The sequence below is a fragment of the Cydia fagiglandana genome, chromosome 1, assembly GCF_963556715.1.
Source record: "Cydia fagiglandana chromosome 1, ilCydFagi1.1, whole genome shotgun sequence".
NCBI lineage: Eukaryota > Metazoa > Arthropoda > Insecta > Lepidoptera > Tortricidae > Cydia > Cydia fagiglandana.
Window position 1 is genome coordinate 30,151,764 of NC_085932.1, and position 14,425 is coordinate 30,166,188.

Sequence of the window (14,425 nt, forward strand, 5' to 3'; positions counted from 1 at the left end):
AACACAGATGGCTGTAGGAATGATAGTACTACGAGCGGTATAAAGTGTGTGAATGACAGTAGCACAAAGGGCTGTAGGAACGACAGTACTACGAGCGGTATAAAGTGTGTGAATGACAGTAGCACAAAGGGCTGTAGGAACGACAGTACTACGAGCGGTATAAAGTGTGTGAATGACAGTAGCACAAAGGGCTGTAGGAACGACAGTACTACGAGCGGTATAAAGTGTGTGAATGACAGTAGCACAAAGGGCTGTAGGAACGACAGTACTACGAGCGGTATAAAGTGTGTGAATGACAGTAGCACAAAGGGCTGTAGGAACGACAGTACTACGAGCGGTATAAAGTGTGTGAATGACAGTAGCACAAAGGGCTGTAGGAACGACAGTACTACGAGCGGTATACAGTGTGTGAATGAAAGTAACACAGTGGGTTATAGGAATGATAGTACTACACCCAGTAAACAGTGTGTGAAAGATAGTAGCATAATAGATGGCAGAGGGAAAGAGAGTACCGCATGCACCAATATAAGTGCAAATGAAAGTAGCACAAGTTGTAATAAAAGCTTGAATGACAGCAGTGACTCCAGAGTTGTGAGTCAAGCTGATAATGTTTTAAATAGTATAAGACAGGATCATAATTATTCTTTGAATTTTTCAGGGTCTGGGGACGAGTACTGTTCAGCCAGTGACAGCGACTCACACCGTGGCAACTCATCCCATGGCGGCTCACCCCGGGGCAGCTCAACCCATGGTGGATCACTCCATGGCGGCTCACCCCGTGGCGGCTCACCCCGTGGCAGAGAATCTGTGTGGTCTCCCGGAGCAGAGGACGCTTCAGGGGAAGTTCTGGCAGACCTGCACGTTCCACAATCATCAATGTTAGAACGTCCAGTAAGGAGTACCCGTTCCATTCCACCTAAGAGGTATGGTGATTATGATAGTTATGTCTCTGATGGCTAACGCTTGTACACTATAGCCAACTTCGTATGAGATTATTGTTTAGTATAGCAAATGAATATGATTTAAATATAGATCATATAGACATCACAACTGCTTTTCTTAATGGAAACTTAAATGAAACAATCTATATGGAACAGCCTAAAGGTTTTAATAGCAATAAAAATAAGGTGTGTTTACTTAAGAAGAGCATTTATGGTTTAAAACAATCCAGTCGCATGTGGAATTTAAGAATTCATGATGTCTTGTGTACTGGTTTTGTTCAAAGCAAAAGTGAACCTTGTGTGTACTATATAAAGTCCAAATCTGATATTGCCATATTAACCTTGTATGTGGATGATATATTTTTGTTTTACAGTAAAAACAGTGCATATAAAAGTAAATTGCTGCAAGCTTTAGAAAAAGATTTTCAAGTTAAAGATCTAGGCCCCATACAAAGTTATTTAGGTATACGTGTTACTAGAGATAGACAAAAGAGCATTTTAACTTTGGATCAATCTGTGTACATACAGAATATTTTAAAAAGGTACAAAATGGAAGATTGTAAACCTGTGTCTACACCCATGCTTCTGGGGACCCGCTTGGTGAAAGAAAGTGAATGTTTAAATGATGATACATATAGGTATAGACAGCTGATTGGTTCTATTATGTATTTATCTGTCTGTACACGCCCAGATATAGCTTTCACCTGTAGTCAACTTAGCCAGTTTAACAACTGTTTTAGTAAAACTCATTGGCTTGCTGCTAAGCGTTTGTTAAGGTATTTGGCGGGGACAATTGATTACCGTTTATATTATATAAAAAGTAAGGAATTGTCAATAAGTGCATATACCGATGCTGACTGGGCCAATGACTGTCTTGATAGAAAATCATATACTGGTTACATAATTAAGCTTGGTTCTAACACAGTGAATTGGGAATCCAGAAAGCAGCGGTCAGTTTCATTAAGTTCTTGTGAAGCTGAATATTTAGCAATAGCAGATGTATCTAAAGAATTATGTTTTGTTAACCAACTTATGTCAGAGATAATGCCAGAAACTGTAGTAAATATAACATTGTATAATGATAACCAGAGTGCACTTAAATTGGTAGATAGAGTCTGTGCGGAAAGAGAAGAGTCGTGGCAGAAACGGGAACTAACATTTTAAATTTTATATGGCAATCAAACCTTTGACATATGTCTTGTAAAAAGTAAACAAACTTCTGTCATTGTATATTATATTAACAAAAACCGCAAGTTTTATGCATAAAATATTTTCAAAACACGATGAAACCGTACATAAAAACACGAAAAATTATATTTAACATTGTTCGGTTTTGTCAGCGGGAAGAAAACGGCTAAAAGCCGACTATCGACTTACAAAAAGTCGCGGAACGTGTTTCCGCTATTCACGGGTATTGATGTTGTATTTAATATTAAATAATTACCTATTTAATAAGCCCCCTAAGTAACTTGTCTCCGGTACATAATCGGTAAGTATATTAATTCAAAATATATTAATTTTCATAAATATGCAGGTCATTCATGATCTTTAAAATAACTGACAAATAGTCTTGATACTTGCCATTTTATGCACATTTATATGTAATTTTTTTTCAGGATTGTGTAAAAGTACCTACGGTATCTCGAATAAAAGACCGCTAAGTAGGTGATATGCAAGAATTCGTAATCTACGTGCCGGATTCAAGCACATCCAGTTCCTCACATCAGTCCCTGGTTGTTCTGAAACTAGCTCAAACATAAGTGACATTGAATATTTTAATTCAGACTTCGATTACAAAGAATAAACCTTTTTCATAAAAATATTTCTTTATTTGTAAGTTCGTTTACTAGGTTCTGTTAGTTACGAAATTATAAGTATTTCATATTTAGCAGACTTTTCGGCGAAGTAAAATATCGTGAGATGAGAGAACCGGACATATCCCAATAAGGCCTACCTACTTATGCACTATTTTTATTCATATTCATATTTATTATTAATAATGTACAGATACATTACAAGTCAAGTTTACAATTGGTTAAATATATCCCAGATAGTAAAATTACAGGTCTAATGCCCAATTTCTACCCGATCTACCCGGTTTTGTATTAAAATAACTGTTGGACTGCACATATTAGGTAGTACATAAATGAGACTCTATCTTGTTTGGTACTAAAATTACAGTTGTTTGGTACTAAAGTTACAAATTCTTAACTAGTTTTAGCAGTTTTGTCAATCGCACTGTCACTTTTTAGTATGTGAGACATAAAAACAAGAGTGTGTTTTAAAAAGAAAACTAGTGCCTGCGCTAAATCAGAGGATTGATTTGACGAGCCGACACCACCACCAGGCTCCGTTTAGTAAGCCGTGGTAAAAAACCGGAACAAAAGGGATACAAGTATCATGACCTTTAGTGTCGTACTATAATCACGTGACCAGTGTTGTCAGCATAGCAAAAACCATAAAATAGCACTGGCGCGCCCTCAAATCCCACGACTCTTCTCTTTCCGCACAGACTCTAAGAAAGAAATGTGCCATAAGCGCACAAAGCATATAGACATTAGGTACCATTTTGTTAAGGATTTAGTAGAAAGTGGTTTTATGGTAGTAAAGTATTTATGCTCAGGCAGTATGATAGCAGATGCTTTAACTAAAGTGTTAAACAGTAAACAAAATAGTTTGTTCATGAATGCAATGTGTTTAAGGCGTTGTTAAAATGTAAGTTAATGTTGAGCATAATGAGTTTGCATGTAGAGCCCATGTATTGAATGTGAATGTTATGTTACTAAGTGTCGAGTTTTTAGTAATAGGTTCACATTTGTTCGAAATGTAGAGTCACATTTATGCGAAATGTAGAGTCACATTTGTATGAAATGTAGAGTCACATTTATGCGAAATGTAGAGCAACATTTATATGAAATGTAGAGTCACATTTATATGAAATGTAGAGCCATTTGCATGATTTGTAGAGTCAAATTTATATGTCATGTAGAGTCATTTTGCATATGTTAGCATGGTTTTTGTATAAGATTGTAATGCCTAAGGGGAAGTATTGAAGTCTGTCAGTGTATGCATCACTTAATCTTATCCTGCTCTATGGTATGACAACACTGAATTGTCTACTTTATCTATGCATGTCTGACGCCATATATTTCCTCTTTTCTCGAAACCTCCGTCACGATAGCATCGATTCGCCGCTCCGCTCCTAGAGTCCTAGTATTACAAGTCTGGCTGTATGTTAATACTCAATATAATAAGTTCACTAACAAGACTGAGTTTCCTTCGTGTACTTCAAGTAAGTTATCCCCTAGTCTGCGGGGTCCACGCGCACTCTGCGATACCCCACGACATACTTAATACCTTTTAACTCATACCTTAAACAATAAAAAAAAACCCGACTGCAAAAAAGCTATCTTTAGAAAAAAAAATAACTGAAAAGAAAAAAACAAGTTCAGTAGTCGAGAACATTGAATCAGTTTCATGATTAACATTTCGTATGTCAATTTGGACCTTGGAATTTAAAAATAATGTCCAAATCGCTTGTGACGGATCCGGAACGAGGCATACGAATCGTTATGACACAGATAAAACAAACTATACATTCTTATACGAAACAGCAACTTCAACAGTCGGGACCCATTAAAAGTCTAGGCTGCGGCACTAATGTTGACGACAATAATGGGTCCCGACTGTTGAAGTTGCTGTTTCGTATAAGAATGTATAGTTTGTTTTATCTGTGTCATAACGATTCGTATGCCTCGTTCCGGATCCGTCACAAGCGATTTGGACATTATTTTTAAATTCCAAGGTCCAAATTGACATACGAAATGTTAATCATGAAACTGATTCAATGTTCTCGACTACTGAACTTGTTTTTTTCTTTTCAGTTATTTTTTTTTCTAAAGATAGCTTTTTTGCAGTCGGGTTTTTTTATTTTCTAAATTATCTTTTTTTATTTAACACTTTTTAGTTAGTATTAAAAGACGGCAAATTTCGCAATCTTGTCATTTCATTGAGGGAGTTAATATCGTGAGGATTATTGAGTAGCTTGCGGTGGTCTAAACTACTGATAATTAATCCATTTAGAGACCTAACGCGGCTCAAAGCTACATATGCTTGACCTTTTGCAAAAATGCGTGAACTTAAATCAACCACAGCTCGGTCTAAAGTCGTTCCTTGTAGCTTATGTACAGTAACACCCCAACACAATATCAATGGCAACATTTTTCTCTCTATTTTGCCCTGTCCACGAAGTGCATCGAATTCTGTCGTCGATGGTTCGATTCTGACGCCTACTCCAGGGACATTGTTTTTAATAGCTTTGTCGTCAAATTCGACATAAACAGCCTGTGGCAATTCTCCGGGTTCCAACTGATCCCTCCGAAGAGCTGGCCATTCAATCGTTCTTACAACTCCCATTGCTCCGTTGACAAGACCGTGGTTAACATTCAAATTTCTTCGCAACATTACTCGAGATCCTAATCCGATTGACAAATATTTAACTATACCCCCAGTTTTATTTGGGTCATCTGAAACATATGCATCCTTCGGTTTTTGACCATATGTCTTCGTTTCTACTGATATATCTACTGCACTTAATTTATATAATTTAGTAGTCTTTTCCAACATAGTTGTCATTTTTTGATTATGATCATCAACCTGTTTAGTAGTCGGAAAAACTCGAATGATTTCATTGAGTTCGTTTACGTCTACTCGTCGGCTATCTAATATTTCCAGTTGTTGCATTGTCAGTTGTCCGACTCTAAGATTGTTTAATATATCCACAAATGTAGTATCATGTCCTTGTCTCATATTTTGTGGTAATTCACAAAAATCAAATAGATGCCACAGGTGGACTTCACCTGTTAACGTCGCAGGTTGACGAAAGCAATAAGCGCCGCCAGTTGTTTTGGACACAGGTGGCAATTGCATTAGATCGCCAAATAAAATAATATTGCAACCACCAAAGTGAAGGTTATTATGTTTGATTTGCTGAAGGCGTAGATTAATATTTCGTAGCGTTAGGTATGGCACCATAGAAATCTCGTCTATTATCACCCAATCTATAGAGTTCCATCTTTGTCGTTCTCTTTGAAGGCGTTCGCCAGTTAAAGGACGCAGACTTTCTGGTCTACCCTTTTCTATTGGAAGTGCAAAAGTCGAATGAAGGGTACTACCACCTATCAATCGGGCTGCAACACCAGTAGGTGCTGTCACGATGATAGCTTTTTCATGCATATGGTTACCACGGAGCCTCCTTACTTCTTCTACGATTAATTTTAGCGTAAAAGTTTTTCCCGTTCCAGCACCACCAGTGACAAACATTCTAAGAGGTTGATTAACATCATTTAAAAGTTTCTGAGACACTCTTCTGAAAAGCTGTCTTTGCTGGATATTCAACGAAGAAAGAGCTCGTTCAAATTCTTCATCAGAAAATCTTGCATCACTTTCATTTTCTTCTATCCCTTCTTCTTGATTTAACAATAAACAGTCATTATTGTCCATTCTCAAAGGTATTAGCGTGTCATTGTCCTCATTGTGTTCTATTATATTAGTTGCTGCATTCTCTGCCACAAGACGGCTAATAGCTTGTTGTATTTCAGTTTCCCATCTTGCCATCGTTTCTGCATTGTACCCGTGTTGTAATGGCCGTAGTAAATGCCTTTTGTTCATAAAGGCCTCTTTAGTAGATTCAAACCCTTCTAACAATTCTTCTTCTGCCCTAAAAGGAACATGTGTTACCAAAAGAGAGTAATAATACGCTTCTGGGTCTGAAGAAGCCGTATAATATCTGGTCCGTAAAATTGCGGGACGAGTTCTAGCTTTCATTCGTCCTGCATTATCTAATAATGTAATAATTCTCTGTCGAGTTACGGCATTTTCATCATCTACAGCGTAAGCATCAGCATCTTGATTATCTTCAGACACATCAATGCGTGTTATTGTCTCAAACTGAACTGCGAATTCGCCTAAGCTCATAAATTCCAAATTATGCGGTCGACAGACATACCTATCAAACACATTCTTGAATGGTTCCGAATTTTCTGTAAAATCCACGCGTAACATACGGTATCTTTGAGCTGGAGCACAAGTATTAACAAAAACGCACTTCCGTGAACTATCGCGTAACTTCAAATGACAGAGACGATAAGCACATTCTGTTGCTGATACTTCGCGATGAGTCAAAATGGCGTTTTGCATTGCAAATATCTGGTTAGCAAAATTTCCGCCTCGTTCTTGGACTGTTCTAATGGACTCCTGTATAGCCCTTGATATTTCTGCCGGTTCTGACTTCGATATATATTTTGAAATATAATAAGCTACACCCAAAGCAGAACCGCATGGCTGGATGTCTATGTTGGCGCGCCAAACTTTTAATATTCTAGGGTTATAATTATTAATCATCGATTCGTGTGCATCTCTTCTTAATATACAAAATCTGCCACCATTACGTACAGCTTCGTCATCATCCAAAATTTTAGTTGCATTTGAAGCCATTCGCGGAAAACAAAATCGACATTGATTTCCATTTTTAAAACACGTATGTGTGTGTTTGTGCGTTTGCAAACGATTAACTAAATTATTCATTTCAGGATCATCCTCTGCGTCAGGTATTTGACATGTAATTACACTGTCGATTAGTTCAATTCCTTCGCGGCTATCAAAAGAAGGCATGTCCTGACACCATGCCACCATATGTACATGAGGACTACCACGCAATTGAAATTCTATTCGCCACCAATAGTCTTCCATTTTGTGACCCAATATTGGATTGACGTCTTTCTTTAGAAGTCTAAAAAACGCATTTAATCTAAACATAAACTGCCTTGACAAAGTCACCGGGTATGATTCTATAAGGCGCATTTTGTCTTGATATGTTAAATTATCTACATCAAATTCAGAGCGTCCATCAGCTACTAATAAGGCACGCAACATATCAGGCCAATTCAGATCATTGCAAGACAAAGTAATATACCAGTGAGGCGGTCCTAAATTTTTTACCATAGCTAACAAATCAGTATACGCTTTGTGCCAATACGATTGAGTACCTCTTATATTTCTCATGACTAAATGAACGTTTTGTACTAAATCTCTGGGTTCTACGCCATCTTGGCGTAATCTACCGCAAACAGAAACGTTTTGCCGAGCCTTATATAGTTCAACGGTTGATAAGGCATAAAACAGGTATTCATTGTTTTGGAATCTGCGATAATGAGACATTATTCTTGATTGGAAGTAATCGAGAGGCGAAATTGGGGTACTTCTATCTTCCTTCAGACCGTTTTTCCCATCAGGAAAAAGCTTTACCCAGGAAAGTTCTTCTGCTCTTTGCTCTGTAAGTATGCTTACTGGCGCAGATGTTTTTCGCCTTAATTCGTGAATCGGTATAGGCCTGTCTTCATGAACATTACTAAGTACATCTGTCATCATTGGTGTATCGGTGTCTATGGGCATTAAAGATGTTGTAGTAATCATATCCGATATTAAACTTTCGTGAGACATATTTTAAATTGTTTATACGACAACGGTTTCACTCACTTGAATTTTTAGTCGCTATTGGCGACATGTTTCGGGCCCGTCGGGGGTCCTTCCTCAGGCTCGAGTGCTCGCGGCGGCTGCAACAGTGCACGAGTTGCAGCCGCCGCGAGCACTCGAGCCTGAGGAAGGACCCCCGACGGGCCCGAAACATGTCGCCAATAGCGACTAAAAATTCAAGTGAGTGAAACCGTTGTCGTATAAACAATTTAATCATATCCGTGTGCAAATGTGTATTGCTTGTATTTTCATTGTCATTTTGTGGGCCTACGTTATTAATTAACCCTTTACCAGGCCCCGAAGAACCAGCGTGTCTTAATACGTACTTTATATGCTGTTGCAACCGTATTGAACGCCTTGTAAAAAATGTATTTATGAAAGTCGGAGATCTTCCTCTAAACCAGAAATAAAAATGTGGGTTACGGTTATCCCATCGCCTGTCTAAGTAATGAACTGTCATACTAGATTTTGTCTTATTATATTCTTGATCAGGCCAAGGGATATATTCCACCCACATCTTATATCGGTTATAATAGTCAAGGTTTAACTCCAAATCTCCTACGAACCATTATATCAATCACTGAAAACATTATTTTATGATCTTCATTCATGGCACGCTTCAAAATCCAATAATATATCTTTAGCAGCCATTTAAATCCACTTGACCAGTGATGTTAGTGGTTTGTTTACAAATTCGAACACTTTACTGAATTTAAGAAAAACACAAGCAGATATATAGAACCATTTTTTGTTATTTTCATGATTTTAATGATTGTAAGGTAATATAATCATATATTTTGCTAAATACTCCTGCGTCCTTGTGATATGACCAGAATTAGGATGTGGGATGACTCTATCCCATTGCCTGGCTAGAATTTGCCTGTGTGGGAACTATTCTTCCCATGACCCGAAAGAAGATTTTGGGGCTCTTTGGTTTTATTATTTTTTGTTATTTATTTTTAAGTATACAGGCTGTATCAAAAATACGAGTAGGTACCTAATTCGTTTAAGGGCATTCTCGGTACGTATTTATTTTTTGTAAGTATAATAAAATAACTACCGATATAAATAATTCAAACGTTTTTTCAATCTTGACCCATTTGGATTGATCAGCCTGTATGTATGTAACACAGTCTCACACCTAGACAGGCAATGGGATAAATACTTACCTCATTACTTTTTGGTTAAAAGCAACACAATTATTCAATTTTATGATACTATCTACAAGAAGAAATTCTTCAGGGAAAGCCTTTAAAAGGAGATTTTATAGCTAGGTACATGAATTCGCTCTAGGTTGAACACAAAAACTGTTTTATTACTTACGTGAGTTTTTATGACATGACAAGACAATTTACCGGGCCATGGGAAAAATAGCTCCCACACAGTTAAACTCTAATAAGGCCATGGGATAATGTCAACCCACATCCTAATTCTGGTCATACACAATAATGCATGAATATTTAGCAATGTTTACGATTACATTTGCTTTCAACACTCAAAATCTACAAAATATCAAAAAATTGTTCGATCTATGTACTTCTGTTTCATAGAAATTATGGAAAGTGTTCGAATTTCTCCGTAGTTTGCTGAAATTAGCGTTCAAGTGAATTGAAATGGCTGCCAAAGATATATTACGCAATTTAGAAGCGTGTTGTGAATGAAGATCATAAAATAATATTTTCAGGGATTGACAAAATATTTTGTAGGTGGTTTGGAGTTAAAACCTGACTACGGTAACCGATATAAGATGTGGGTGGAATATTTCCCTTGGCCTGGTAAAGGGTTAATGATTCAACTGTCTGATGTGTTGATTCAAATGTATTTGTATCACTAGATATTACTGCTGTGATAGAATATTGCAAATCTTTTCGACTACCTACTTGTAGTGAAATCAGCAGATGTTGGCATAAGGATAGAATGCTATTACATTTCATTACCATGGAAGTTCCGCAATTTCGGGCACTATGACCTTTAGGACCTCGTGAATGGGAATCAAATATAAAGTACTTGTTATCAAATTTTATTATAGCGACAGAATATGCGGTTTCACATGTAATTATTCCTTTTTCGTGTATGGAAAAGAAAAATTCTCTCTCTAAATAATCTAAACTGGCGTAGTAACCTTCCAATACCTCAGATATAATATTTGGCTTTATTACTCCAATCACCACATCTGGTTCAACTTGTAAATGGTAGTTATTATCAGCTATTGTAATTAATGGCAATAACTCTTCAGTGTTAAGAAATTCGGGGCGAGAGTTAAGCCTTTCTAAGCATAACGTATAATAGGTATTGCCAGCAAGAAGAATGTATAAAGAAGCCCGCCCCCACTCCCCGGCTCGTCACCTCAAGACTCTCCGGCTCCGCGCGCCGCGCGGCCGCGCGCTTCGCAAGTAGGTAGGGTAGGTAGGTAAGGTATTTTTCTCAAAAATGGACGGCAAAGTCGACTATGCCGTCTAAAAAATAGGTCGCGAAGCGCGGAGTTTATGGTCAGTCAAAATTTAAAAAGTTAAAAACATTGCAGTCTCGATTTTGGGACTGCAATGTTGCATACAAATTCCATTATTTGTCGAGTTCCAAACTTTTTAAAAGTTCAAATGGCCATATCAAATGAAGGCACAGGCCCATTAAACAGCCAAACAGATGATTAGTACCGCGACTATTTAGTTGTCTCAAATAGGTTGGCGTATTTTCGGCAGAAAAATACACTTCTATTTTTTAATTAAAAAAATAAAAAGGCGGCAAGGGCTTTTCTCTGTGAAAATATATACGTAAGAACGTTGCTTTTGTAAAATGTTTCTTTGATATTTATGTTTCTTGCACCATTTTTGAGAAAAGCACTATATATGACTCGGCTGGAAGGCTACTTGCTGGCTTCGGATTCAATTAAACGGACTCCCAAGGTCGTCCGTTTAAAACGAATCCTCAGCCTGCAAGTAGCTACTTCCGAGCCTCGACAATAATGTACTATATATGTGTTCGGAAACGTTGAAAGTAAAATAAGTAGGTATTATTAATTACCAGACTGTGGGACGCAAAGGAGGGTAATTTGTTTATCTCTTATTTATTTATTTATTCCAAAAAATGAAGTAATATCTCACCGTAAGCTGTAAGTGACGCTTTAGGTCGTTAAAACTATCTTTCGAAGCAGAATTACTCTGGGTTTGTCAATAGTATTTTATACAATCGTGATATAATGACAGCTTTTTGAACCGAGTACCGCGTTTAGGTCACGTTCCCTTATCATTAAATTTGATTAGAATAGGTACCTAAGAAAAATTAAAAAATATAATTTAAATAGGTACTTACAGCTTCATTATAATATTTATATTTTTATTATAGGATAGTCATTAGTCACATTGGCCTCCATTGCGTCGCGCAGTGCAGTATTAATACTGAACAGAATGATTATAACTTTATAACGTTATAGATTTTAAATGGTTACTCTAAATGAAAAACTGTAAAAGAAACCTATAACTGATTTTTAAATACCTATTCGGAGATACCCCACTCGACATATTTCGTTAACTTTTTTTTTTTTTTTTTCAATTTTGGCGCCTGGTTGTCGCCATTTTGAATTTTGATTACTGTCATGTCTTTAGTGACACCCGCAAGAGCAAGACGGTTCGATTGACGTAAGAATGATCAAAATCGGTTCACGCGTTTGGTCTCTGGAGTGCCACATAGGAACAAACATACATACATACATACATACATACACACATACTTACATATATAGGCTGATAAACACATTACCCTCCTTTGCGTCGCGCAGTCGGGTAAAAAATCAGATAATAGTTAAGTACAATACATATGATATGATAGGTACTTATTACCTATACTCACCTACCTACTTATTTAGTTTTGTTAGCGGAAAAACCAAGACCTTACTTAATGAAGAGCTGTCAATCATTGAATTAGCAAAAACTTATTTAAAGGATGTATAAAAATTAACATGTATGTAATAACTTATTACTAATAAGACGTTCAATCAATCATTGCATCATTCTACGGATCGGTTTTTAGGGTTCCGTACCCAAAGGGTAAAACGGGATCCTATTACTAATTAGGGTTCCGTACCCAAAGGGTAAAACGGGACCCTATTACTAAGACTTCGCTGTCCGTCCGTCCGTCCGTCCGTCCGTCCGTCTGTCACCAGGCTGTATCTCACGAACCGTGATAGCTAGACAGTTGAAATTTTCACAGATGACGTATTTCTGTTGCCGCTATAACAAAAAATACTAAAAACAGAATAAAATAAAGACTTAAATGGGGCTCCCATACAACAAACGTGATTTTTGACCAAAGTTAAGCAACGTCGGGAGGGGTCAGTACTTGGATGAGCGTTTCTTTTTGCTTTTTTTTTGTTTTTTTTTTGCATTATGGCACGGAACCCTTCGTGCGCGAGTCCGACTCGCACTTGCCCGGTTTTCTTTGTTATGTAGATCCTAGCATTTGCGCGCGATTTCGTATGTGTAAAATGATGTGATGACGATCTTAAATTGGCATCTTAATCATTTTTGTGAAATAGATTTTTGTTAAATGCATTATTTAGGTACCTATCAGCCTCTGCCTAGCATAATAGCATTTCCGCTATGCTACGAACAGCGGGAAAGGAATGCTACATGACTAGCGAATATACAATGGATATCTTCTATGTAGAATCTAGCAGTGAATGTGTAAGTATCATTTGCTGCACGCGGTTATATACGGCCACACGGCATTCACGTGTTCATGAAGTTCAGACCAAATAGGCGTGACGTTTAAAGGGTTAAATAAGTAACAACTTACGTAAATAATTAATTAGCGCAACATTGCAAAGCTGATATCTTGACAATTATTATCATTAAATTTATGTGTTTCACTTTGTTACGGAATCAAACAAGACTATAATTATAGACTCTATTAGGTTAGAGATCACAGACTAGACTGTTGACAATGTTAATATTTCTGATGCACTTTTAAATTTAACAATCTTGAGTAAAACATGTAACTTTTTGGGATCAAGACGCGATAATTGTCAGAAGTACGTATATAGATACTCAGAAGTACGTGTCACATAAACGGACAGACATACAGACGGATGGAGTAATAAAAATATGCTCTAAATATATTTGAACTTGCTATGATGTTTTTACTAATGGTTTTTGAAATATTAAATGTGGTGTTTCCACATAGCTATATCACTGTATGTACAGCCAGGGTCAATGGATATGACCCAAAAAGGCTAATAAACCAATTTACCGTTATTACTCCATAATTATGTAGTTTTGAATGTATTATAGAATTGTAATCTACACACGTGATCTTTCATTTTAATTAGTTTAATTACTCGTACTTATAAGTACATTCATAGTCATAACTAAATGTTAAGCTTTCATATTAATTTTACTTTGTTTACATTATTAAGTTGATGTCGTTATTTTAACAATGTTTTCACATCGTCCGATTAATTTGAAACTCAAGCAGGCATCAAGTCCTTTTATGAACAAAAACAATATATATATAATAATTAAATGTAGGTATCTATAAAAAATATAAAAAATATTTTTTGTACTTTTTACATTTTGCTTCTTTCGTGTCCAACATGCGATATTGGACTGGACAATGTGAAGACGAGTTGAGGAAAGATGTAAAAATATTGATTAGGTACCTATATATCCCACCAAATTTGCACACAATATAATAACCTGTTTTTGCATAAAATTTCCCACTAAAAATACCTAATCACTGCCACTTTAAAACATCTTCAAGTATGTTTACAGTGTTTAGTGCCCTCCAGTTTTTGCCATCGTTTATGGGTCATTTAACGACCTACCAAGAACTATAATTTACATGAGGCTTGATTTCAAGGTGACTTCTGATGAGGCCTAAGTTTTGCGAGACAGGTTAGAATAATCTAAGTTTAATTCTTATTTTTTGATATTTCAAGATGATAGTAGGTACTTATT

General features: G+C 36.7%; 2 protein-coding genes and 1 long non-coding RNA gene across 3 annotated transcripts in view; 1 reads left to right on the top strand and 2 right to left on the bottom strand.

Annotated features, from left to right (window-relative positions):
• The window catches only part of LOC134669455 (ATP synthase subunit b, mitochondrial), a 98,394-nt gene that overhangs the window by 26,970 nt on the left and 56,999 nt on the right, over positions 1 to 14,425 (bottom strand). The window lies entirely within an intron of this gene.
• Positions 1 to 14,425, top strand: part of LOC134669207 (solute carrier organic anion transporter family member 2B1-like) — a 31,107-nt gene that overhangs the window by 5,631 nt on the left and 11,051 nt on the right. The window lies entirely within an intron of this gene.
• On the bottom strand, positions 8,844 to 10,263 carry LOC134669069 (uncharacterized). The gene is made up of 2 exons (XR_010098853.1): positions 9,775 to 10,263; positions 8,844 to 9,054 (listed from the first exon to the last, which is right to left on the bottom strand). It is a non-coding gene; the product is annotated as an uncharacterized LOC134669069 (long non-coding RNA).